Source organism: Balaenoptera musculus, chromosome 7 (assembly GCF_009873245.2).
Source record: "Balaenoptera musculus isolate JJ_BM4_2016_0621 chromosome 7, mBalMus1.pri.v3, whole genome shotgun sequence".
Lineage (NCBI taxonomy): Eukaryota > Metazoa > Chordata > Mammalia > Artiodactyla > Balaenopteridae > Balaenoptera > Balaenoptera musculus.
The window spans coordinates 63581618-63606930 of record NC_045791.1 but is presented as its reverse complement, the minus strand read 5'-3'; the positions used below and the strand labels follow the sequence as shown (position 1 = coordinate 63606930).

The window sequence follows — 25313 nt, the reverse complement described above, 5'->3', positions numbered from 1 at the left end:
AGGACTTCTGTTGGACTCATATTCCAAACCTACCACTTTCATTATGACACCTCTGCCTTAAAAAGATTCAGTAACTCCTCATTACACACAAAACAAAATCCAAATGTCTTGGTTGGTCTCCACAATATAGTTCCAACCTTACTTTTTCAATATACCCCTAAACAGTATCTACCCTAGTCCCTAAGATGTGAACGCAGTTTTCTTTTATTCAGGTCATTTCTATCTGAAATGTCTGATTCTGTTCTTTCTTTTCTTATTCTTCAACAATAATTACCAATTAATGAGTACTTCACGTCCAACATGTCAAGCTAAACACTTTACGTGTTCATTTTATCTCAGAGGCTCTGTCCTACTGAGACCACACATTTCTGAGAAGCAGAGACTATTTCTTTTCATCTTTGGAGTAGTAATAATGCTTCACATACAAGAAATATTTTTCAGCACTTAAATGTACACCAAGCATTATTCTAGGTATTAAAGATACAGTAATGAACAAGTTAGACCAAAGGGGGAAAAAATCTCTAATAGAGCTTAAATTCTAGTGGAAGAAAGACAAGTCAATACCTAGTATGTTAGAAAACAGAAAATCTTACAGGAAAAAAATAATAACAAAGCAGAGAAGGGTGAAAAGGAACATGTATATACATAAGGGTTAATATCCAAAATATATAAGAAACTCATACAATAGCAAAAAACAAACAAAAAAACAAAAACAAAATCAATTCAATAAAAAATTGGGCAGAGGAACTAAATACACTTTTTTCCAAAGACATACAAATATCCAAAGAAAATGAAAACAGGATCTCAGATATCTGCACTCCCATATTCAATGCAGCACTATTCACAAGAGCCAAGATATGGATACAACCTAAAGGTCCATTAATAGATGAATGGATAAAGAAGATGTGGCACGTATATACAATGGAATGTTATTCAGCCATGAAAAAGAAGGAAGTCCTGCCATTTCCTACAGTATGGATGGATGTTGAGGGCATGATGTTCATGATGATAAGTGAAAGAAGTCAGACAGAAAAAGACAAATACTCTATCACCTCACTTATATGTGGAATGTAAGAAAGGCAGAACTCACAGAAGGAGTAGACTTGTGGCTACCAGGGGCTGGAAGCTGGGGGATATGGGGAGTTATTGGTCAAAGGGTACAAACGTCCAGTCATAAGATGAATAAGTTCTGGGGATCTAAAGTACAGCATGGTGATTACCTCTAATAATACTGTATTATATACTTAAAAGCTGCTAAGAGAGTAGATCTAAAGGTTCACACCACAAGAAAAGAAATGGTAATTAAGTGACATGATGAAAAATGTCAGCTAAGACACTATGGTCATTTTGTAATATCAAAATGACCACAGTGTGTATCAAATCAACACACTGTATACTTTAAACTTACACAATGTCACAATGTCAATTATATCTCATTAACTCTAATAAATGTTAGTTTCCCTTTATTATATCCATAAATTAACCTGTAACAGAAGACTTACATGTTACTCCAAGAATCAAATGAAACTTAGGTAGACAAGAACTCACAAAAGTTAACTGTTTTAATATATAACTTCAATACTATAAATGATGCACTTGGTACAATTATTCTTTTGCATCAACAGCACAAATATATTCAGTCAAACCTAAAATAAAAGACTTCCAGGAATGATGTCCATTCTCTTGCCTCCGAACAGTACCAAACCAAAACTACACCCTCAACAGAATTAAAAGCCAAAGGCATCAATCAAGTAAAAACTACAATGCAACAATGTGAGTCTAACTAAAGAGGAAAAATATGGTCATCTAAGGATTTCAAAATTCTTAATTCTTTATGCCATACAACTTGAATCCCTTTACTTCATCTGGAGTCAAATTTAGAGACCAGAATTAATCTAATTTAACCCATTAATGTAGCCTTTCCTTAAGGAAAAAAAAAAAAATACATTTCAGATCACCTCAGATCTACTAGGCTTATTAAAGAATCTATTTAATTCAAAACACTATCCTAGACCCTACTAGAAAACAAAGATGCTCAAAACTGACTGCTTATGTTCAGTTGTCGAGTAACCAGGCAAAAAAGAATTTAGCAATGAGAAACAAATATTCAAATATTTTTACAATAGTAATCAAGCAAAATAAAGTATGTAACAGTTATTAACTCTAGAGAAAACAAAAAGATATACAAGAAGGACATGGAATCCTAGTACATTACATGGCCCAGTCTTATAGATTTATCTAATTTTAAAATTGAGTTCATGCTTAAAAGAGACAATACGAAGTAAATAACTGAAAAGAATGTCAAACTGCATTGTCAAACTGCATACATGCTATAATACATCTAGCAATTTTTCTTTTTCCTAGCAATTCTTCTTTTCCTCATCACCACGGATGCATTTAATAGGTACAAAACATTTCTAAAATGAGGCTGATTTAAAATGAAACACCCCACTTTGACAAGTGTCTGCTAATCAACCAACTTATCAACTATCCCTTTAGGAAATAAGGAGAAGCACGCAAAAGATAAGCTTAAATAAGTTTAGTTCTTACTACAAAGACATGCCTTTAACACAAAAAGATAGTAAAAGGCATTCTAGTATAAAACCTAAAGCCAATTCAAAATTTTTATGTCCTGCATTACCATTAAGAAGGTACAATTTAGTTCTGCTACATCATGTAATAACCTTCAAGCAAGAAATTAAATGGAAGTCTCAAAATGAGACTACCATTATGACTTTTAAAAATAAAACAAATCAAAATTAAGTCTCAAACGAATAAGCAATCTAATTTTTGCCCTGTCAACTACTCTGAAAAACATAATTACTTATACATAATCTAAAACTATTTACATACCTTTAGCATAATTGCCCCCCACCTTGTTAATGTTTCATTGCTCCACTGATTTTACTTCCTTTCAATCAGACTTCTGGTACTCACATGCAATGCTTTATAAGATGAAAATAAAGTGTGCCTAGCAAACCACATCAAATTGAACTGTAATGTGTCTCCCTTTGTAAATCACTACTCAGTCTTCTTAAGATCAGACTGAAGCAGAGGGCAAAAGAACTTATTACCCTTTATGAAAATGTCTTCAATTAAAGACCAGATTCAATTATTTCAAAATAGAAAACTAACCTAAATGAAAATAAAAGAGATAAAAAGAGTAGGAATTTTAAACAGATACTTGGCATATGAAACTTGGGAGAAAAAGAGGTTCCTGGCAGTGTTGTTACCTTCTTACCATGAAACAATGTAGCACAATGTATAATAAAGAACTTGGCCTCAGCCCAGAGAGATGTCTGGCCTTTGTCAGGTTCCTGGGAGACAACCTCTAAACCCTAGGAATTTCCCCAGCAACAGGAGCGTTTTCATTACTCGTGGCAGACCCCCTCAACCTCAAGAGCACCTGATAGTTTATGATAACAAGATGACTCCTGGTGAGGGTAGGTCACGCCATAAAGACCAACCATGAAGACCATCCATGTTATAAAAAAGGTCACCTCTGAGCAGGAGGGATGGAGACTGAGTTTAGCCACTTGATCAGTGATTCAATCAGTCATTTGTATGTCATGAAACGTCAATGAAAACTCAGGACATGGAGGCTCCAGTGAGCTCCCTACTTGCCAATACGCTGTGCGCAGTGCCATATATCAATGCCAGGAGGGTAACACGTCACGGAAGTTCTTGTTTTCAGCCTACGTATCTCTTTCTTTAGGTGGTTCTAATTTGTCTGCTTTCTCTATAATAAAACTGTAACCATAAGTATAGCACTTTCAGTGGGTCCTGAGTCTTTCCAGTGAATTATCTAACCTTAGAGTGGGCTTGGGAAAGCTTGAATTTGCAGCCAGCAGGTCTGAAGTGAGGGTGGTCCTGGGGACCCCCAAACTTGCAGCTGGCACCTGAAGAGAGAGCAATCTTCTAGGGACTGTTTCCTTAGACTCTTCAGTTTGACAAACTCTTTGTACCCAGAATAATATTGAACAATGAATACAACAATAACCAAAACAATATGGCGAACTGAACACTTGTATTCATCTCTAATCCCTGTCAGATACCTAATGACAGTCAATCTAGAAAGTCCCAGGTTTTGGAGACCACAGAAACTGTGAAAGGTGTGAAAGAGGCTCCTGGTTGAAATCAAGGAAAACTAGTTTAAGAGTGTATAATATGGGATGAAATGGCAAGCCCTTCCTCATCTTACCCAGCCGCTCCACCCCCAAGAGACCAAGGCTTTAGTCCCTGAGGAAAAGGAATCTCAATGGCTCAGGACTCAGTGGGTCCCAGTCACAGTGGAGAAAAACTATGTAAGAGAATAAGTGAAAATCTGCATAGTGAAAAGAAGACTTCTCCTAGGGTGTGGAAAAAAGGGAACCCTCCTACACTGTTGGTGGGAATGTAAACTGGTACAGCCACTATGGAGAAAAGTATGAAAGTTCCTTAAAAAACTAAAAATAGAGTTACCATATGACCCAGCAATTCCACCCTTAGGCATATATCCAGAGAAACCCAGAATTCAAAAGGATGCATGCACCCCAATGTTCCTTGCAGCACTATTTACAATAGCCAAGACATGGAAGCAACCTAAACGCCCACTGACAGAGGAATGGATAAAAAAGATGTGGTACATATATACAATGGAATATTACGCAGCCATAAAAAGGAATGAAATAGTGCCATTTACAGAGACGTGGATGGACCCAGAGATTGTCATACAAAGTGAAGTAAGTCAGAAAGAGAAAAACAAATATTGTATAATATCACTTACACTTACATTTACAATCTAGAAAAATGGTACAGATGAACTTATTTGCAAAGCAGAAATAGAGTCACAGATGTAGAGAACAAACTTATGGTTACCAAGGGGAGAATGGGGGGAGTGGTATGAATTGGAAGATTGGGATTGACATATACACACTACTACGTATAAAATAGATAACTAATGAGAACCTACTGTATAGCACAGGGAACTCTACTCAATGCTCTGTGGTGACCTAAATGGGAAAGAAATCTAAAAAAGAGTGGATATATGTATACGTATAACTGATTCACTTTGCTGCACAGCAGAAACTAACACAACATTGTAAAGCAACTATACTCCAATAAAGATTAAAAAATTTTTTTTAATTTTAAAAATTAAAAAAAAAAAGATGACTTCTCCCTTTCTATATTCAGAACACCAGCTTAGACATTAAGACTGAATATTACAGAATTCTTCTTTGGGAAACTTAAGAGAAAGACCTATATATGCTAAAATCAGAGATTTTTCCAAACAAAAATCTACCTAACTGTCCAATCCTCCTACAGTGAAGTCCAAAAAGAGACAAAACAGCCTCTCTCCACCAATTTCCCCCTTCCTACCATTGTTAATACACATACACACACGGATTCCAAGTAGCTTTTTAGTGCCTCATTTCACCAAGAAAGGCAGAAAAGGTGAAAAAAAAAAGAGAGAGAGAAAAAAAAAAAAGAACTAGAAGGAAACAGACAATATGAGCAGGAATAAAAGACCAACATGAACCTCACTGATAAGTTATTTTACCCATGAAACAAGAAAAGGATGCTACATTTTAAGTACATTAAGAGAGCAACAACAAAAAAGGTTACTGGAAATTAAAATAAAATAAATTATTAGATGTGTTTGAAATTGAGATTGTGGACATCTTTCAGAAAGTAGAATACAGACATAAAAGGCACTCTCACAGAGAAAAAGTAGAAATTTAGAAATCTTTGCAGTGCTCACAAACAGAAAAAATTCCAGAAAGAGGGAACAGACAAAACAGAGGGAAAGCTATTATCAAATACAGGGAAGGTTCCCAGAATTCAGGGTAAGTGTCTTGATTTAAAGGATCCACCAATTCCCCAGAAAAAATATATGGAAGTCCCAGACCAAGGCACATTTGTGAAACTGAAAACACTAACCCTACAGAGATCTTAAATTTTTTGAAACCAATCCCCATACAACAACTCAGGAATCATCACTACAGATGACTTCTGCAGAACACTAGAAGCTAGAAGGCAAAGAAATAATGCCTCCAAAATTCCAACCTAGAACTCTACACTTGGTTAAACTAGCAATCCATTTTAAGGGAGATAAAAAGCATTTCAAACTTAAGGTCTTAAATTTAATTTCCCATGCAAGCTTTCTCAGAAAGCTACTCATATATGTTCTTCACCAAAATCAGGAAATAAGCTAAGAAGAAAACATGTTAACTAGGAAAAACATCTCAACTCTAGAAACTTGCTAAGGCAAGTCCTAAGATGATAGCTGTACATCATGCTGATATAGGAAACAGCCAAAAAAGAAGCTGAGAATGAGAAGTTCTCAGTTTAAAACAAAACAAAGATGTGTCTGAAACTATGTTTGAGCATTTTTAAAAAGATAGATATATATCATAGCAGCAGAATATTTGCTTAAAGTATGAGCAAATGGCACACAGAAAAATTAGACAAATGGAAAAAAGAAACAATTATTAACTAACAAAAAATTAAAATTTTACAGGAAGAATAAATTATAATACTACTACTTGGTGCAAAACCAAACAGTGCTTACATAATCATAATAATACACTGACAAAGGAATAAAGTTTGATATATTTTAATTATATTCAGATAAGGTAATTGAAGATAATTGTATCTTATCTCCCCTACATTAAGATAAATATAGCAATATTAAAAATAAAAATAAAGAATTAGCAATAGGACTTCCCTGGTGGCTCAGTGGTTAAGAATCCGCCTGCCAATGCAAGGGACATGGATTCAAGCCCTGGTCCGGGAAGATCCCACATGCCGCAGAGCCACTAAGCCCGTGTGCCACAACTACTGAGCCTGCGCTCTAGAGCCTGTGAGCCACAACTACTGAGCCCACGTGCCTAGAGCCCGTGCTCCGCAACAAGAGAAGCCACCGCAATGAGAAGACTTCGCACCACAATGAAGAGTAGCCCCTGATCACCACAACTAGAGAAAGCCCACGTGCAGCAACGAAGACCCAACGCAGCCAAAAATAAATAAATTTTTTTTAAAAACACCAAAAAAAAAAAAAAAACAATTAGCAATATAATCATATACAGCTGACTAAGTAATGGCCCTCCAAGATGACTACATCCTAATCCCTGGAACCTATGAATATTACCTTATATAGCAAAAGAGATTTTGCATTTATGATTAAGGATCCTGAGATGGGAAGATTAATCAGGATTATTCAGGTGGACCCCCAAGATATCCACTACTGTCCTTACAAGAGAGGTGACGTGATGATGGAAAGAGACTGGAGTGATTCAATACACTTTGAAGATGAAAGAAGGGGCCACAAACCAAAGAATATAGGTAGCCACTAGGAACTGGAAAAAACAAAACAAAAAACAGCAAGGAAATGGATTCTCTCTAGGGCCTCCAGAAGGAACCAGTCTTATCAACACCTGACTTTAGCCCAGTGAAATTGATTTTGGACTTCTGACTTCTAGAACTATAAGAGAATAAATCCGAGTTGTTTTAAGCCACTAAATTCATGGTAATATGTCACAGTGACAACAGAAAGCTAATACAGCATCTCATTTAGTTAAGTGGAGGTAAATTCCAAAAGGAATAGCTCTAAGATCTGGACTGGCTAGTTGTGAGGAATAAAGCTAAAGACGCTGCATTTCATTATAAGTATTTAAGTACTATTTGATTTTTTAAAACAATCTGCATTTATTCTTTTGACTAAAATATAAAATATTATCCCACCAAAATTAGAGACCAATAAATGGCACTATGGCTAGTCTGGCATGAAACTAAATAAATTTTGGTGACTAATTTTAAAAACTTTATGTGGTAGGCAGAAAATGGTCCCTCAAAGATGTCCATGTCCTGGGGAGGAGAGAAGATGGCGGAAGAGTAAGACGCGGAGATCACCTTCCTTCCCACAGATACAGTAGAAATACATCTACACGTGGAACTGCTCCTACAGAACACCCACTGAACGCTGGCAGAAAATGTCCGACCTCCAAAAAGGCAAGAAACTCCCCCCCGTACTTGGGTAGGGCAAAAGAAAAAAGAAATAACAGAGACAAAAGAATAGGGACGGCACCTGCACCAGTGGGAGGGAGCTGTGAAGGAGGAAAGGTTTCCACGCACTAGGAAGCCCCTTTGCGGGCAGAGACTGCGGGTGGCAGAGGGGGGAAGCTTCGGAGCCACGGAGGAGAGCGCAGCCACAGGGGTGCGGAGGGCAAAGCGGAGAGGTTCCCGCACAGAGGAGCGGTGCCGACCAGCACTCACCAGCCCGAGAGGCTTGTCTGCTCACTCGCCGGGGCGGGCGGGGCTGGGAGCTGAGGCTCGGGCTTCGGTTGGATCGCAGGGAAAGGACTGGGGTTGGCTGCGTGAACAGAGCCTGAAGGGGTTAGTGCACCACAGCTAGCCGGGAGGGAGTCCGGGAAAAAGTCTGCAGCTGCCGAAGAGGCAAGAGACTTTTTCTTCCCTCTTTGTTTCCTGGTGTGCGAGGAGAGGGGATTCAGAGCACCGCCTAAACGAACTTCAGAGACGGGCGCGAGCCGCAGCTATCAGCGCGGACCCCACAGCAACAGGGGCGCAGAGGGAAAAACGGAGAGATTCCCGCACAGAGGCTCGGTGCCGAGCAGCACTCAGCAGCCCGACAGGCTTGTCTGCTCACCCGCCGGGGCGGGCGGGGCTGGGAGTTGAGGCTCGGCTTCGGTCGGATCGCAGGGAGAGGACTGGGGCTGGCGGCGTGAACACAGCCTGAAGGGGTTAGCGCACCACAGCTGGCAGGGAGGGAGACCGGGAAAAGGTCTGCAGCTGCCGAAGAGGCAAGAGACTTTCCCTTGCCTCTTTGTTTCGCTGCGCGCAAGGAGAGGGGATTCAGAGCACCGCCTAAATGAACTCCAGAGAAGGGCGCGAGCCGCGGCGATCAGCGTGGACCCCAGAGACGGGCGTGAGACGCTGGGGCTGCTGCTGCCACCTCCAAAAAGCCTGTGTGTGAGCACAGGTCACTCTCCACACCACCCCTCCCAGTAGCCTGTGCAGCCCGCCACTGCCAGGGTCCCGTGATCCGGGGACAACTTCCCCGGGAGAACGCACTGCGCGCCTCAGGCTGGTGCAACGTCATGCCGGCCTCGGCCGCTGCAGGCTCGCCCCGCCTCCTCTGTACCCCTCCCTCCCCGCGGCCTGGGTGAGCCAGAGCCCCCGAAGCAGCTGCTCCTTTAACCCCGTCCTGTCTGAGCGAAGAACAGACGCCCTCACGCGACCTACACGCAGAGACAGGGCCAAATCCAAAGCTGAACCCCAGGAGCTGTGCGAACAGGGAAGAGAAGGGGAAATCTCTCCCAGCAGCCTCAGAAGCAGCGGATTAAAACTCCACAAACAACTTGATGTGCCTGCATCTGTTGAATACCTGAATAGACAACGAATCATCCCAAATTCAGGAGGTGGACTTTGGGAGCAGCATATATTAATTTTTCCCCTTTTCCTTTTTTTTGTGAGTGTATATGTATATGCTTCTGGGTGACATTTTGTCTGTATAGCTTTGCTTTACAATAGCTTTATTTTACTTCACTATATTATAGGCTCTTTCTTTCTTTCTTTCTATTTTTTCTCCCTTTTACTCTGAGCCGTGAGGACGAAAGGCTCTTGGTGCTCCAGCCAGGCATCAGGGCCGTGCCTCTGAGGGGGGAGAGCCAACTTCAGGACACTGGTCCACAAGAGACCTCCCAGCTCCACGTAATACCAAACGGCAAAAATCTCTCAGAGATCTCCATCTCAACATCAAGACCCAGCTTCACTCAACGACCAGCAAGCTACAGTGCTGGACACCCTATGCCAAACAACTAGCAAGACAGGAACACAGCCCCATCCATTAGCAGAGAGGCTGCCTAAAATCATAATAAGGCCACAGACACCCCAAAATACACCACCAGACGTGGACGTGCCCACCAGAAAGACAAGATCCAGCCTCATCCACCAGAGCTCAGGCACTAGTTCCCTCCACCAGGAAGCCTACACAACCCACTGAACCAACCTTAGCCACTGGGGACAGATACCAAAAACAACGGGAACTACAAACCTGCAGCCTGTGAAAAGGAGACCCCAAACACAGTAAGATAAGCAAAATGAGACAACAGAAAAACACACAGCAGAGCAGGGTCAAAATACACCAGACTTAACAAATGAAGAGGAAATAGGTAGTCTACCTGAAAAAGAATTCAGAATAATGATAGTAAGGATGATCCAAAATCTTGGAAATAGAATAGACAAAACGCAAGAAACATTTAACAAGGACGTAGAAGAACTAAAGAGGAACCAAGCAATGATGAAAAACACAATAAATGAAATTAAAAATACTCTAGATGGGATCAATAGCAGAATAACTGAGGCAGAAGAAAGGATAAGTGACCTGGAAGATAAAATGGTGGAAATAACTACTACAGAGCAGGATAAAGAAAAAAGAATGCAAAGAACTGAGGACAGTCTCAGAGACCTCTGGGACAACATTAAACGCAACAACATTCGAATTATAGGGGTCCCAGAAGAAGAAGAGAAAAAGAAAGGGACTGAGAAAATATTTGAAGAGATTATAGTTGAAAACTTCCCTAATATGGGAAAGGAAATAGTTAATCAAGTCCTGGAAGCACAGAGAGTCCCATACAGGATAAACCCAAGGAGAAACACGCCAAGACACATATTAATCAAACTGTCAAAAATTAAATATAAGGAAAACATATTAAAGGCAGCAAGGGAAAAACAACAAATAACACACAAGGGAATCCCCATAAGGTTAACATCTGATCTTTCAGCAGAAACTCTGCAAGCCAGAAGGGAGTGGCAGGATATACTTAAAGTAATGAAGGAGAAAAACCTACAACCAAGATTACTCTACACAGCAAGGATCTCATTCAGATTCGATGGAGAAATTAAAACCTTTACAGACAAGCAAAAGCTGAGAGAGTTCAGCACCACCAAACCAGCTTTACAACAAATGCTAAAGGAACTTCTCTAAGCAAGAAACACAAGAGAAGGAAAACACCTACAATAACAAACCCAAAACATTTAAGAAAATGGGAATAGGAACATACATATCGATAATTACCTTGAATGTAAATGGATTAAATGCTCCCACCAAAAGACACAGGCTGGCTGAATGGATACAAAAACAAGACCCATATATATGCTGTCTACAAGAGACCCACTTCAGACCTAGAGACACATACAGACTGAAAGTCAGGGGATGGAAAAAGATATTCCATGCAAATGGAAATCAAGAGAAAGCTGGAGTAGCAATTCTCATATCAGACAAAATAGACTTTAAAATAAAGACTATTACAAGAGACAAAGAAGGACACTATATAATGATCAAGGGATCGATCCAAGAGGAAGGTATAACAATTGTAAATATTTATGCACCCAACATAGGAGCACCTCAATACATAAGGCAAATACTAACAGCCATAAAAGGGGAAATCGACAGCAACACAATCATAGTAGGGGACTTTAACACCCCACTTTCACCAATGGACAGATCATCCAAAATGAAAATAAATAAGGAAACACAAGCTTTAAATGATACATTAAACAATATGGACTTAATTGATATTTATAGGACATTCCACCCAAAAACAACAGAATACACATTTTTTTCAAGTGCTCATGGAACATTCTCCAGGATAGATCATATCTTGGGTCACAAATCAAGCCTTGGTAAATTTAAGAAAATTGAAATCGTATCAAGTATCTTTTCCGACCACAACGCTATGAGACTAGATATCAATTACAGGAAAAGATCTGTAAAAAATACAAACACATGGAGGCTACACAATACATTACTTAATAACGAAGTGATCACTGAAGAAATCAAAGGGGAAATCAAAAAATACCTAGAAACAAATGACAATGGAGATACGACGACCCAAAACCTATGGGACGCAGCAAAAGCAGTGCTAAGAGGGAAGTTTATAGCAATACAAGCCTACCTCAAGAAACAGGAAACATCTCGAATAAACTACCTAACCTTGCACCTAAAGCAATTAGAGAAAGAAGAACAAAAAAACCCCAAAGCCAGCAGAAGGAAAGAAATTATAAAGATCAGGTCAGAAATAAATGAAAAAGAAATGAAGGAAACAATAGCAAAAATCAGTGAAACTAAAAGCTGGTTCTTTGAGAAGATAAACAAAATTGATAAACCATTAGTCAGACTCATCAAGAGAAAAAGGGAGAAGACTCAGATCAATAGAATTAGAAATGAAAAAGGAGAAGTAACCACTGACACTGCAGAAATACAAACGATCCTGAGAGATTACTACAAGCAACTCTATGCCAATAAAATGGACAACCTGGAAGAAATGGACAGATTCTTAGAAATGCACAAACTGCCGAGACTGAACCAGGAAGAAATAGAAAATATGAACAGACCAATCACAAGCACTGAAATTGAAACTGTGATTAAAAACCTTCCAACAAACAAAAGCCCAGGACCAGATGGCTTCACAGGTGAATTCTATCAAACATTTAGAGAAGAGCTAACACCTATCCTTCTCAATCTCTTCCAAAATATTGCAGAGGGAGGAACACTCCCAAACTCATTCTACAAGGCCACCATCACCCTGATACCAAAACCAGACAAAGATGTCACAAAGAAAGAAAACTACAGGCCAATATCACTGATGAACATAGATGCAAAAATCCTCAACAAAATACTAGCAAACAGAATCCAACAGCATATTAAAAGGATCATACACCATGATCAAGTGGGGTTTATCCCAGGAATGCAAGGATTCTTCAATATACGCAAATCAATCAATGTGATACACCATATTAACAAATTGAAGGAGAAAAACCATATGATCATCTCAATAGATGCAGAGAAAGCTTTCGACAAAATTCAACACCCATTTATGATAAAAGCCCTGCAGAAAGTAGGCATAGAGGGAACTTTCCTCAACATAATAAAGGCCATATATGACAAACCCACAGCCAACATTGTCCTCAATGGTGAAAAACTGAAACCATTTCCACTAAGATCAGGAACAAGACAAGGTTGCCCACTCTCACCACTATTATTCAACATAGTTTTGGAAGTGTTAGCCACAGCAATCAGAGAAGACAAAGAAATAAAAGAAATCCAAATCGGAAAAGAAGAAGTAAAGCTGTCACTATTTGCAGGTGACATGATACTATACATAAAGAATCCTAAAGATGCTACCAGAAAACTCCTAGAGCTAATCAATGAATTTGGTAAAGTAGCAGGATACAAAATTAATGCACAGAAATCTCTTGCATTTCTATACACTAATGACGAAAAATCTGAAAGTGAAATTAAGAAAACACTCCCGTTTACCATTGCAACAAAAAGAATAAAATATCTAGGAATAAACCTACCTAAGGAGGCAAAAGACCTGTATGCAGAAAATTATAAAACACTGATGAAAGAAATTAAAGATGATACAAACAGATGGAGAGATATACCATGTTCCTGGATTGGAAGAATCAACATTGTGAAAATGACTCTACTACCCAAAGCAATCTACAGATTCAATGCAATCCCTATCAAACTACCACTGGCATTTTTCACAGAACTAGAACAAAAAATTTCACAATTTGTATGGAAACACAAAAGACCCCAAATAGCCAAAGCAATCTTGAGAACGAAAAATGGAGCTGGGGGAATCAGGCTCCCTGACTTCAGACTATATTACAAAGCTTCAGTAATCAAGACAGTTTGGTACTGGCACAAAAATAGAAATATAGATCAATGGAACAGGATAGAAAGCCCAGAGATAAACCCACACACATATGGTCACCTTATCTTTGATAAAGGAGGCAAGCATATACAGTGGAGAAAAGACAGCCTCTTCAATAAGTGGTGCTGGGAAAATTGGACAGGTACATGTAAAAGTATGAAATTAGAACACTCCCTGACACCATGCACAAAAATAAACTCAAAATGGATTAAAGACCTAAGTGTAAGGCCAGACACTATCAAACTCTTAGAGGAAAACATAGGCAGAACACTCTATGACATACATCACAGCAAGATTCTTTTTGACCCAGCTCCCAGAGAAATGGAAATAAGAACACAAATGAACAAATGGGACCTAATGAAACTTAAAAGCTTTTGCACAGCAAAGGAAACCATAAACAAGACCAAAAGACAACCCTCAGAATGGGAGAAAATATTTGCAAATGAAGCAACTGACAAAGGATTAATCTCCAAGATTTACAAGCAGCTCATGCAGCTCAATAACAAAAAAACGAACAACCCAATCCAAAAATGGGCAGAAGACCTAAATAGACATTTCTCCAAAGAAGATATACAGATGGCCTACAGACACATGAAAGAATGCTCAACATCATTAATCATTAGAGAAATGCAAATCAAAACTACAATGAGATATCATCTCACACCGGTCAGAATGGCCATCATCAAAAAATCTAGAAACAATAAATGCTGGAGAGGGTGTGGAGGAAAGGGAACACTCTTGCACTGTTGGTGGGAATGTAAATTGATACAGCCACTATGGAGAACAGTATGGAGGTTCCTTAAAAAACTACAAATAGAACTACCATACGACCCAGCAATCCCACTACTGGGCATATACCCTGAGAAAACCATAGTTCAAAAAGAGTCATGTACCAAAATGTTCATTGCAGTTCTATTTACAATAGCCAGGACATGGAAGCAACCTAAATGTCCATTGACAGATGAATGGATAAAGAAGATGTGGCACATATATACAATGGAATATTACTCAGCCATAAAAAGAAATGAAATGGAGGTATTTGTAATGAGGTGGATGGAGTTAGAGTCTGTCATACAGAGTGAAGTAAGTCAGAAAGAGAAAAACAAATACAGTATGCTAACACATATATACGGAATCTAAGGGGGAAAAAAAAAAAAAAAAGGCCATGAAGAACCTAGTGGCAAGACGGGAATAAAGACACAGACCTACTAGAGAATGGACTTGAGGATATGGGGAGGGGGTGGGGTGAGATGTGACAGGGTAAGAGAGTGTCATGGACATATATACACTACCAAATGTAAAATAGATAACTAGTGGGAAGCAGCCGCACAGCACAGGGAGATCAGCTCGGTGCTTTGTGACCACCTAGAGGGGTGGGATGGGGAGGGTGGGAGGGAGGGAGATGCATGAGGGAAGAGAAATGGGAACATATTGTATATGTATAACTGATTCACTTTGTTATAAAGCAGAAGCAGAAGCTAACACACCATTGTAAGGCAATTATACTTCAATAAAGATGTTTAAAAAAATAAAAAATAAAAAAAAAATTTAAAAAAAAGATGTCCATGTCCTAATACCCAGAAGCTGTGAATACGTTACATTACATGGTAAAGAAGAATTAAGGATGCTATGGAATTAAGATTGCTAATCATCTTATCTTAAACAAGAAGATTATGCTGGATTCACAGAGTGAACCCAACACAATCACAAGGATCCATAAATGGGAAGGAAAAAGAATGATGTGAAATAAAGACTCAATTAGCCATCGCAGGCATTGAAGATGGTAGGGAGCCAGGAGCCAAGAAATATGGGCAGCTTCTAGAAGCTGGAAAAGAGGAAAAAAACCCAAGATTCTCCCGTAGAGCCTCCAGAAAAGAATGAAGCCCTACTAATACCTTGATTTTAGCCCACTGAGACCCATTCCAGACTTCTAGCTTCCAGAATTTTAAGATAATAAATTTGAGTCGTTTTAAGCCACTATAATCTGTGATAATTTGTTTCAGCAGCAATAAGAAACCAATATAATCTAGATTAAGGCTAGTGGTGACTCAATATTATCAAAGAAAAACTACGCCATGCCAAGTTGGACACAAATATTCCAATCGCCATTTGGTTTTGGGACGTCATTGCCTCAAAACACAATATACATACATGAGTTTCCTCTGTCTGTTGTGACAAACTACCACAAACTGGGTGGCTTAAAACAACAGAAATTTATTCTCCCACAGTTCTGGAGGCCAGAAGTCCAAGAATAAGTTTTCAGCAGAGTCAAACGCCTGTTGAAGGCACTAAGAAATAATTCATTGCTGGCCCCTGTAGCTTCCGGTGACACTGGTAAGTTTTAGTGTTCATTGGCTTATGGCTACTACACCAAAGTTTGCCTCACTTCATATCACCTTCTCTTCTGTGTCTTTCCTGTTTGTGTCAAATTTCCCTGTGCCTCTAAGAACACTTGTGATTGGATTTAGGGCCCATCCAGGTAATTACCAGGATTATCTTCCCCTCTTTTCCTCTCTCCTTAACTCACTAAACTGTCCTTGAGAGCTACCCTTCTCAAGATCCTTAACTTAATCATGTTTTGGCCACATAAGCAATATTCAAGGTTCCAGGAGTTAGAATGTGAACATATCATTTTGGGGGCCACCATTCAACTCACAACTTACATCCATCAATCTGTTCAGTCAACCAACATTTACTGAGGTCCCTTTATACCCAGCTCTGTCACAGGTAAACAATGAAGATATACAGAAGGAATCTCTGCCCTTTAGATCATAACCCAGTAATGGAGAAAGATAAGAACCTAGCAGAGAGAGCTTTATAGGAGCACATACAAGGAACAGCTAACCCAGATCAGAAAAAGAAGTGTCAGGGAAAGGTTCCTCACAGATAAATTAGTTCTTTATCCACCTTCTGGGAACACTATCAGAATTCTGAGTTCCTGGCATCAACAAAAGCAGCCAAAAACTGCTATAATCTAAATATCACACTTACCCCATTAATAATATGCTAACACAAATAAGGATTCTAGTTCAGTACATATAAGTGGTATACCACCTGAGAAGAGAGCTGATAGATAAATGAAAGAACTTCTCAAGAAAAAAAAATTTTTAATTAAAAATACGATGAAAGGTGGACCTTCAAGATGGCAGAGGAGTAAGATGTGGAGATCACCTTCCTCCCCACAAATATATCAAAAATACATCTACATGTGGAACAACTCCTACAGAACACCTACTGAACGCTGGCAGAAGACCTCAGACCTCCCAAAAGGCAAGAAACTCCCCACGTACCTGGGTAGGGCAAAAGAAAAAAGAAAAAACAGAGACAAAAGAATAGGGATGGGACCTGCACCTCGGGGAGGGAGCTGTGAAGGAGGAAAGGTTTCCACACACTAGGAAGCTCCTTCACTGGCGGAGACTGCAGTGGAGGGGAGTTTCAGAGCCACGGAGGAGAGCGCAGCAACAGGGGTGCAGAGGGCAAAGTGGAGAGGTTCCCACACAGAAGATCGGTGAGGACCAGCCTGAGAGGCTTGTCTGCTCACCAGCCAGGGTAGGTGGGGGCTGGGAGCTGAGGCTCGGGCTTGGGAGGTCAGATCCCAGGGAGAGGACTGCGGTTGGCTGCGTGAACACAGCCTGAAGGGGGCCAGTGAGCCACAGCTAGCCGGGAGGGAGTCTGGGAAAAGTCTGGAGCTGCCTAAGAGGCAAAAGACCATTGTTATGGAGCCTGCAAGGAGAGGGGATTCAGAGCACCGCCTAAATGAGCTCCAGAGACTGCATGAGCCACAGTTATCAGAGCAGACACCAGAGACAGGCATGAAATGCTAAAGCTGCTGCTGCCGCCACCAAGAAGCCTGTGTGCAAGCACAGGTCACTATCCACACCTCTCCTCCCGGGAGCCTGTGCAGCCCGCCACTGCCAGGGTCCCATGATCCAGGGACAACTTCCCTGGGAGAACACATGGCGTGCCTCAGGCTGTGGCAATGTTACGGCCTCTGTTACTAACTACCTTACGCCTACACCCCCCGACCCCAGCCTGAATGAGCAACAGCCCCCTAATCAGCCCCTGCTTTAACCCTGTCCTGTCTGAGGAGGAACAGAAGCCTGAGGGCAACCTACACGCAGCGGTGGGGCCAAAACCAAAGCTGAAGCCCAGGAGCTGTGCAAACAAAGAAGAGAAAGGGAAATTTCTCCCAGCAGCCTCAGGAGCAGCAGATTAAATCCCCACAATCAACTTGAGGTACCCTGCATCTGGGGAATACCTGAAGAGGCAACGAATCAACCCAAAATTGAGGCAGTGGACTTCGGGAGCAGCTGTACCCTTGGGGTTTGCTGTCTGCGACTGACTCGTTTCTGATTTTTATGTTTATCTTAGTATAGTTTTTACTTCTTGTTATCATTAGTGGATTTCTTTATTGCTTTGGTTGCTCTCTTCTTTTTTTTAATTACTTTTTTATTTTAATACTTTTAAAAAAATTGTTTATTTTAATTACTTTATTTTATTTACATATTTATTTATTCATTTATTTTCTTTCTCTTTTTCTCCCTTTTCTTCTGAGCCATGTGGCTGACAGGGTCTTGGTGCTCCGGCCTGGTGTCAGACCTGAGCCTCTGAGGTGGGAGAGCCAAGTTCAGGATACTGCACCACCAGAGACCTCCCGGCCCCATGTAATATCAATTGGCAAGAGCTCTCCCAGAGCTCTCCATCTCAACACTAAGACCCAGCTCCACCCAACGGCCAGCAAGCTCCAGTGCTGGACACCCCATGCCAAATAACTAGCAAGACAGGAATCCAACCCCCCACCCATTAGCAGAGAGGCTGCCTAAAATCATAATAAGGTCACAGACATCCCAAAACACACCACCTGACGCAGTCCTGCCCACCAGAAAGACAAGATCCATCCCCACCCACCAGAACACAAGCACCAGTCCCCTCCACTAGGAAGCCTACACAACCCACTGACCCAACCTTACCCACTGGGGGCAGACACCAGAAACGGGAACTATGAACCTACAGCCTGCAAAAAGGAGACCCCAAGCACAGAAAGTTAAGCAAAATGGGAAGACAGAGAAATATGCAGCAGATGAAGGAGCAAGGTAAAAACCCACCAGACCTAACATATAAACAGGAAATAGGCAGTCTACCTGGAAAAGAATTCAGAGTAATGATAGAAAAGATGATCCAAAATCTTGGAAACAGAACAGAGAAATTACAAGAAACGTTTAACAAGGACCTAGAAGAACTAAAGAGCAAACAAACAATGATGAACAACACAATAAATGAAACTTAAAATTCTTTAGAAGGAATCAATAGCAGAATAACTGAGGCAGAAGAACGGATAAGTGACCTGGAAGATAAAATAGTGGCAATAACTACTGCAGAGCAGAATAAAGAAAAAAGAATGAAAAGAAATGAGGACAGTCTCAGAGACTACTGGGACAACATTAAACACACCAACATTCGAATTATAGGGGTCCCAGAAGAAGAAGAGAAAAAGAAAGGGACTGAGAAAATATTTGAAGAGATTATAATTGAAAACTTCCCTAACATGGGAAAGGAAATAGTCAATCAACTCCAGGAAGTGCAGAGAGTTCCATACAGGATAAATCCAAGGAAAAACATGCCAAGACACATATTAATCAAACTATCAAAAATTAAATACAAAGAAAAAATACTAAAAGCAGCAAGGGAAAAGCAAAAAATAACATACAAGGGAATCCCCATAAGGTTAACAGCTGATCTTTCAGCAGAAACTCTGCAAGCCGGAACAGAGTGGCAGGACATATTTAAAGTGATAAAAGGGAAAAACCTACAACCAAGATTACTCTACCCAGCAAGGATCTCATTCAGATTCAATGGAGACATTAAAACCTTTACAGACAAGCAAAGCTAAGAGAATCCAGCATCACCAAACCAGCTTTACAAAAAATGCTAAAGAAACTTCTCTAGGCAGGAAACACAAGAGAAGGAAAAGACCTACAATAACAAACCCAAAACAATTAAGAAAATGGTAATAGGAACATACATATCAATAATTACCTTAAATGTAAATGGATTAAGTGCTCCAACCAAAAGACACAGACTGGCTGAATGGATACAAAAACAGGACCCATATATATGCTGTCTACAAGAGACCCACTTCAGATCTAGGGACATATACAGACTGAAAGTGAGGGAATGGAAAATGATATTCCATGCAAATGGAAATCAAAAGAAACCTGGAGTAGCAATTCTCATATCAGACAAAATAGACTTTAAAATAAAGACTATTACAAGAGACAAAGAATGGCACTACATAATGACCAAAGGATCAATCCAAGAAGAAGATATTATAAATGTAAATATTTATGCACCCAACATAGGAGCACCACAATACATAAGGCAAACGCTAACAGCCATAAAGAGGAAATCGACAGTAACACAATCATAGTAGGGAACTTTAACACCCCACTTTCACCAATAGACAGATAATACAAAATGAAAATAAATAAGGAAACACAAGCTTTAAATGACACATTAAACAAGATGGACTTAATTGATATTTATAGGACATTCCATCCAAAAACAATAGAACACACTTTCTTCTCAAGTGCTCATGGAACATTCTCCAGGATAGATCATATCTTGGGTCACAAATCAAGCCTAGGTAAATTCAAGAAAATTGAAATCATATCAAGTATCTTTTCCGACCACAACGCTATGAGACTAGATATCAATTACAGGAAGAAAACTATTAGAAATACAAACACATGGAGACTAAACAATACACTACTAAATAACCAAGAGATCACTGAAGAAATCAAAGAGGAAATCAAAAAATACCTAAAAACAAATGACAATGAAAACACTACGACCCAAAACCTATGGGATACAGCAAAAACAGTTCTAAGAGGGAAGTTTATAGCAATACAATCCTACCTCAAGAAACAAGAAACATCTCAAATAAATAACCTAATCTTACACTTAAAGCAATTAGAGAAAGAAGAACAAAAAAAACCCCGAAGTCAGCAGGAGGAAAGAAATCATAAAGATCAGATCAGAAATAAATGAAAAAGAAATGAAGGAAACAATAGCAAAGATCAATAAAACTAAAAGCTGGTTCTTTGAGAAGATACACAAAATTGATAAACCACTAGCCAGACTCATCAAGAAAAAAAAAAAAAGAGAAGACTCAAATAGATTCAACAGAATTAGAAATGAAAAAGTAGAAGTAACAACTGACACTGCAGAAATACAAAGGATCATGAGAGATTACAAGCAACTATACGCCAATAAAATGGACAACCTGGAAGAAATGGACAAATTCTTAGAAAAGCACAACCTTCCGAGGCTGAACCTGGAAGAAACAGAAAATATAAACAGACCAATCACAAGCACTGAAATGGAAACTGATTAAAAATCTTCCCACAAACAAAAGGCCAGGACCAGATGGCTTCACAGGCAAATTCTATCACACATTTAGAGAAGAGCTAACACTTATCCTTCTGAAACTCTCAAAAAATATAGCAGAAGGAGGAACACTCCCAAACTCATTCTATGAGGCCACCATCACCCTGATACCAAAACCACTACAGACCAATATCACTGATGAACACAGATGCAAAAATCCTCAACAAAACAGTAGCAAACAGAATCCAACAGCACATTAAAAAGATCATACACCATGATCAAGTGGAGTTTATGCTAGGAATGTAAGCATTCTTCAATATACGTAAATCAATGTGATACACCATATTAACAAACTGAAAGATAAAAACCATATGATAATCTCAATAGATGCAGAAAAAGCTTTCGACAAAATTCAACACCCATTTATGATAAAAACTCTTCAGAAACTAGGCACATAGGGTACTTACCTCAACATAATAAAGGCCATATATGACAAACCCACAGACAGCATGGTTCTCAATGGTGAAAAACTGAAACCATTTCCTCTAAAATCAGGAACAAGACAAGGATGCCCACTCTCACCACTATTATTCAACATAGTTTTGGAAGTTTTAGCCACAGCAATCAGAGAAGAAAAAGAAATAAAAGGAGACCAAATCAGAAAAGAAGTAAAGCTGTCACTGTTTGCAGGTGACATGATACTATACATAGAGAATCCTAAAGATGGTACTAGAAAACTACGAGAGTTAATCAATGAATTTGATAAAGTTGCAGGATACAAAATCAATGCACAGAAATCTCTTGCATTCCTATACACTGATGATGAAAAATCTGAAAGAGAAATTAAGGAAACACTCCCATTTACCACTGTAACAAAAAGAATAAAATACCTAGGAATAAACCTACTTAAGGAGACAAAACACCTGTATGCAGAAAACTATAAGACACTGATGAAAGAAATGAAAGATGATACAAATAGATGGAGAGATATATCATGTTCTTGGGTTGGAAGAATCAACATTTTGAAAATGACTATACTACCCAAAGCAATCTACATATTCAATGCAATCCCTATCAAACTACCAATGGCATTTTTCACAGAACTAGAACAAAAAATTTCACAATGTGTATGGAAACGCAAAAGACCCTCAATAGCCAAAGCAATCTTGAGAAAGAAAAAACGGAGCTGGAGGAATCAGGCTCTGTTATTGAGACTATACTACAAAGCTACAATAATCAAGACAATATGGTACTGGCACAAAAACAAATATAGATCAATGGAACAGGATAGAAAGCCCAGAGATAAACCCACACACACATGGTCACCTTATCTTTGATAAAGGAGGCAAGAATATACAATGGAGAAAAGACAGCCTCTTCAATAAGTGGTGCTGGGAAAACTGGACAGCTACATGTAAAAGAATGAAATTAGAACACTTCCTAACACCATACACAAAAAAAACCTCAAAATGGATTAAAGACCTAAATGTAAGGTCAGACACATAAAACCCTTAGAGGAAAACATAGGAAGAACACTCTTTGACATAAATCACAGCAAGATCCTTTTTGACCCACCTCCTAGAGAAATGGAAATAAAAACAAAAATAAACAAATGGGACCTAATGAAACTTAAAAGCTTTTGCAGAGCAAAGTAAACCATAAACAAGACCAAAAGACAACCCTCAGAATGGGAGAAAATATCTGCAAATGAAGCAACTGACAAAGGATTAATCTCCAAAATATACAAGCAGCTCATGCAGCTCAATATCAAAAAAACAAACAACCCAGTCCAAAGATGGGCAGAAGATCTAAATAGACTTTTCTCCAAATTAAACATACAGACTGCCAACAAACACATGAAAGGATGCTCAACATCACTAATCATTAGAGAAATGCAGATCAAAACTAAAATGAGGTATTACCTCACACCTGTCAGAACGGCCATCATCAAAAAATCTGCAAACAATAAATGCTGGAGAGGGTGTGGAGAAAAGGGAACCCTCTTGCACTGTGGGTGGGAATGTAAATTGATACAGCCACTATGGAGAACAGTATGGAGGTTCCTTAAAAAACTACAAATAGAACTACCATACGACCCAGCAATCCCACTACTGGGCATATACCCTGAGAAAACCATAATTCAAAAAGAGTCATGTACCAAAATGTTCATTGCAGCTCTATTTACAATAGCTAGGACATGGAAGCAACCTAAGCGTCCATCATCAGATGAATGGATAAAGAAGATGTGGCACATATATACAATGGAATATTACTCAGCCATAAAAAGAAATGAAATGGAGGTATTTGTAGTGAGGTGGATGGAGTTAGAGTCTGTCATACAGAGTGAAGTAAGTCAGAAAGAGAAAAACAAATACAGTATGCTAACACATATATATGGAATCTAAGGGGAAAAAAAGGTCATGAAGAACCTAGTGTCAAGATGGGAATAAAGACACAGACCTACTAGAGAATGGACTTGAGGATATGGGGAGGGGGAGGGGTAAGATGTGACAGGGTGAGAGAGTGTCATGGACATATATACACTACCAAATGTAAAATAGCTAGCTAGTGGGAAGCAGCCGCATAGCACAGGGAGATCAGCTCGGTGCTTTGTGACCACCTAGAGGGGTGGGATAGGGAGGGTGGGAGGGAGGGAGATGCAAGAGGGAAGAGATATGGGAACATATGTATATGTACAACTGATTCACTTTGTTATAAAGCAGAAACTAACACACCATTGTAAAGCAATTATACTCCAATAAAGATGTTTAAAAAAAAAAAAAAACTAAAATTAGAACTACCATGTGACCCAGCAATCCCACTACTGGGCATATACCCTGAGAAAACCATAATTCAAAAAGAGACATGTACCAAAATGTTCACTGAAGCACTATTTACAATAGCCAGGACATGGAAGCAACCTAAGTGTCCATCAACAGATGAGTGGATAAAGAAGATATGGCACATATATATGATGGACTATTACTCAGCCATAAAAAGAAACAAAATTGAGTTATTTGTAATGAGGTGGATGGACCTAGAGTCTGTCATACAGAGTGAAGTAAGTCAGAAAGAGAAAAACAAATACCATATGCCAACACATATATATGGAATCTAAAAAGAAAAAAAAAATGTTTCTGATGAACCTAGGGGCAGGAGTGGAATAGAGATGCAGACACAGAGAATGGATTTGAGGACACAGGGGTGGGGGAGGGTAAGCTGGGATGAAGTGAGAGAGTGGCAAACAGATAGCTAGTGGGAAGCAGCTGCATCGCACGGGGAGATCAGCTCGGTGCTTTGTGACCACCTAGAGGGGTGGGATAGGGAGGATGGGAGGGAGATGCAAGAGGGAGGGATATGGGGATATATGTATACGTATAGCTGATTCACTTTGTTATACAGCAGAAACTAACACAACATTGTAAAGCAATTATACTCCAGTAAAGATGTTTAAAAAAAAAAAATCCTAAAGAAAAAATAAACATAAATTTTTTAAAATAAAAATAGGATGAAAAGTAGAGGAATATTTAAATAGTAACAGAAGAAAACTGAGGGGTGAGGATGGGGAAAGAGAGGGCAAACATTGAGTACTGTTTATCAGAGAGGACAAACATTCAGTATTGTTTATCAGAAGCCATAATGGTTGAAAAAAGTTTTTGAAATTCTTTAATCTAGATTTCCCACTTTGTTATATGACCAAGGTTTTTCTACACCAGAAATAAGATTCTAAAAGAGATTTTTAACCTCAGTTTCAGAATTAAAATCTAACCAAAGTCACCTTTGGATACAAGGACCTAAGCATAAAATAGCAATTCATGCCATTAAATCCTGTGACGTCTCTTTATAAAAGGTGTCAATCTCAGAAAGTTAAAATTTACAAATCATACAAGAAATTTTCATTTATTTAACACTAAATATAAGAGTTTAAAAAATAGCTGTAAGTGAAAAGTCTTCATTTTCCACCTCAATTTTCTCAACTCCTTTCTTCCATGTCTTCTTTAGTATTGACCATGCATGACAGTCCTCTTGTCTATCACATCTTTTCAAAAGTATTCTTAAAAAAAAGAAAGTATTCTTTTTCACTTATGCCCCATTAAGACTTTACATAAATTCCTTAAACTCAAATAAGAAGCAGCAGTGGCTCCCAGTGGCCAATTTATGACAGTTATCTTTTGCTATCATAGTTCTTATATTTTCACATATGAT

The 25313-nt window shown here is 39.2% G+C and overlaps 1 protein-coding gene across 6 annotated transcripts in view; it reads right to left on the bottom strand.

The window, feature by feature from the left end:
• Nucleotides 1–25313, bottom strand: part of NUP35 (nucleoporin 35) — a 42908-nt gene that overhangs the window by 7164 nt on the left and 10431 nt on the right. The gene's annotated exons all lie outside the window — the stretch shown is intronic.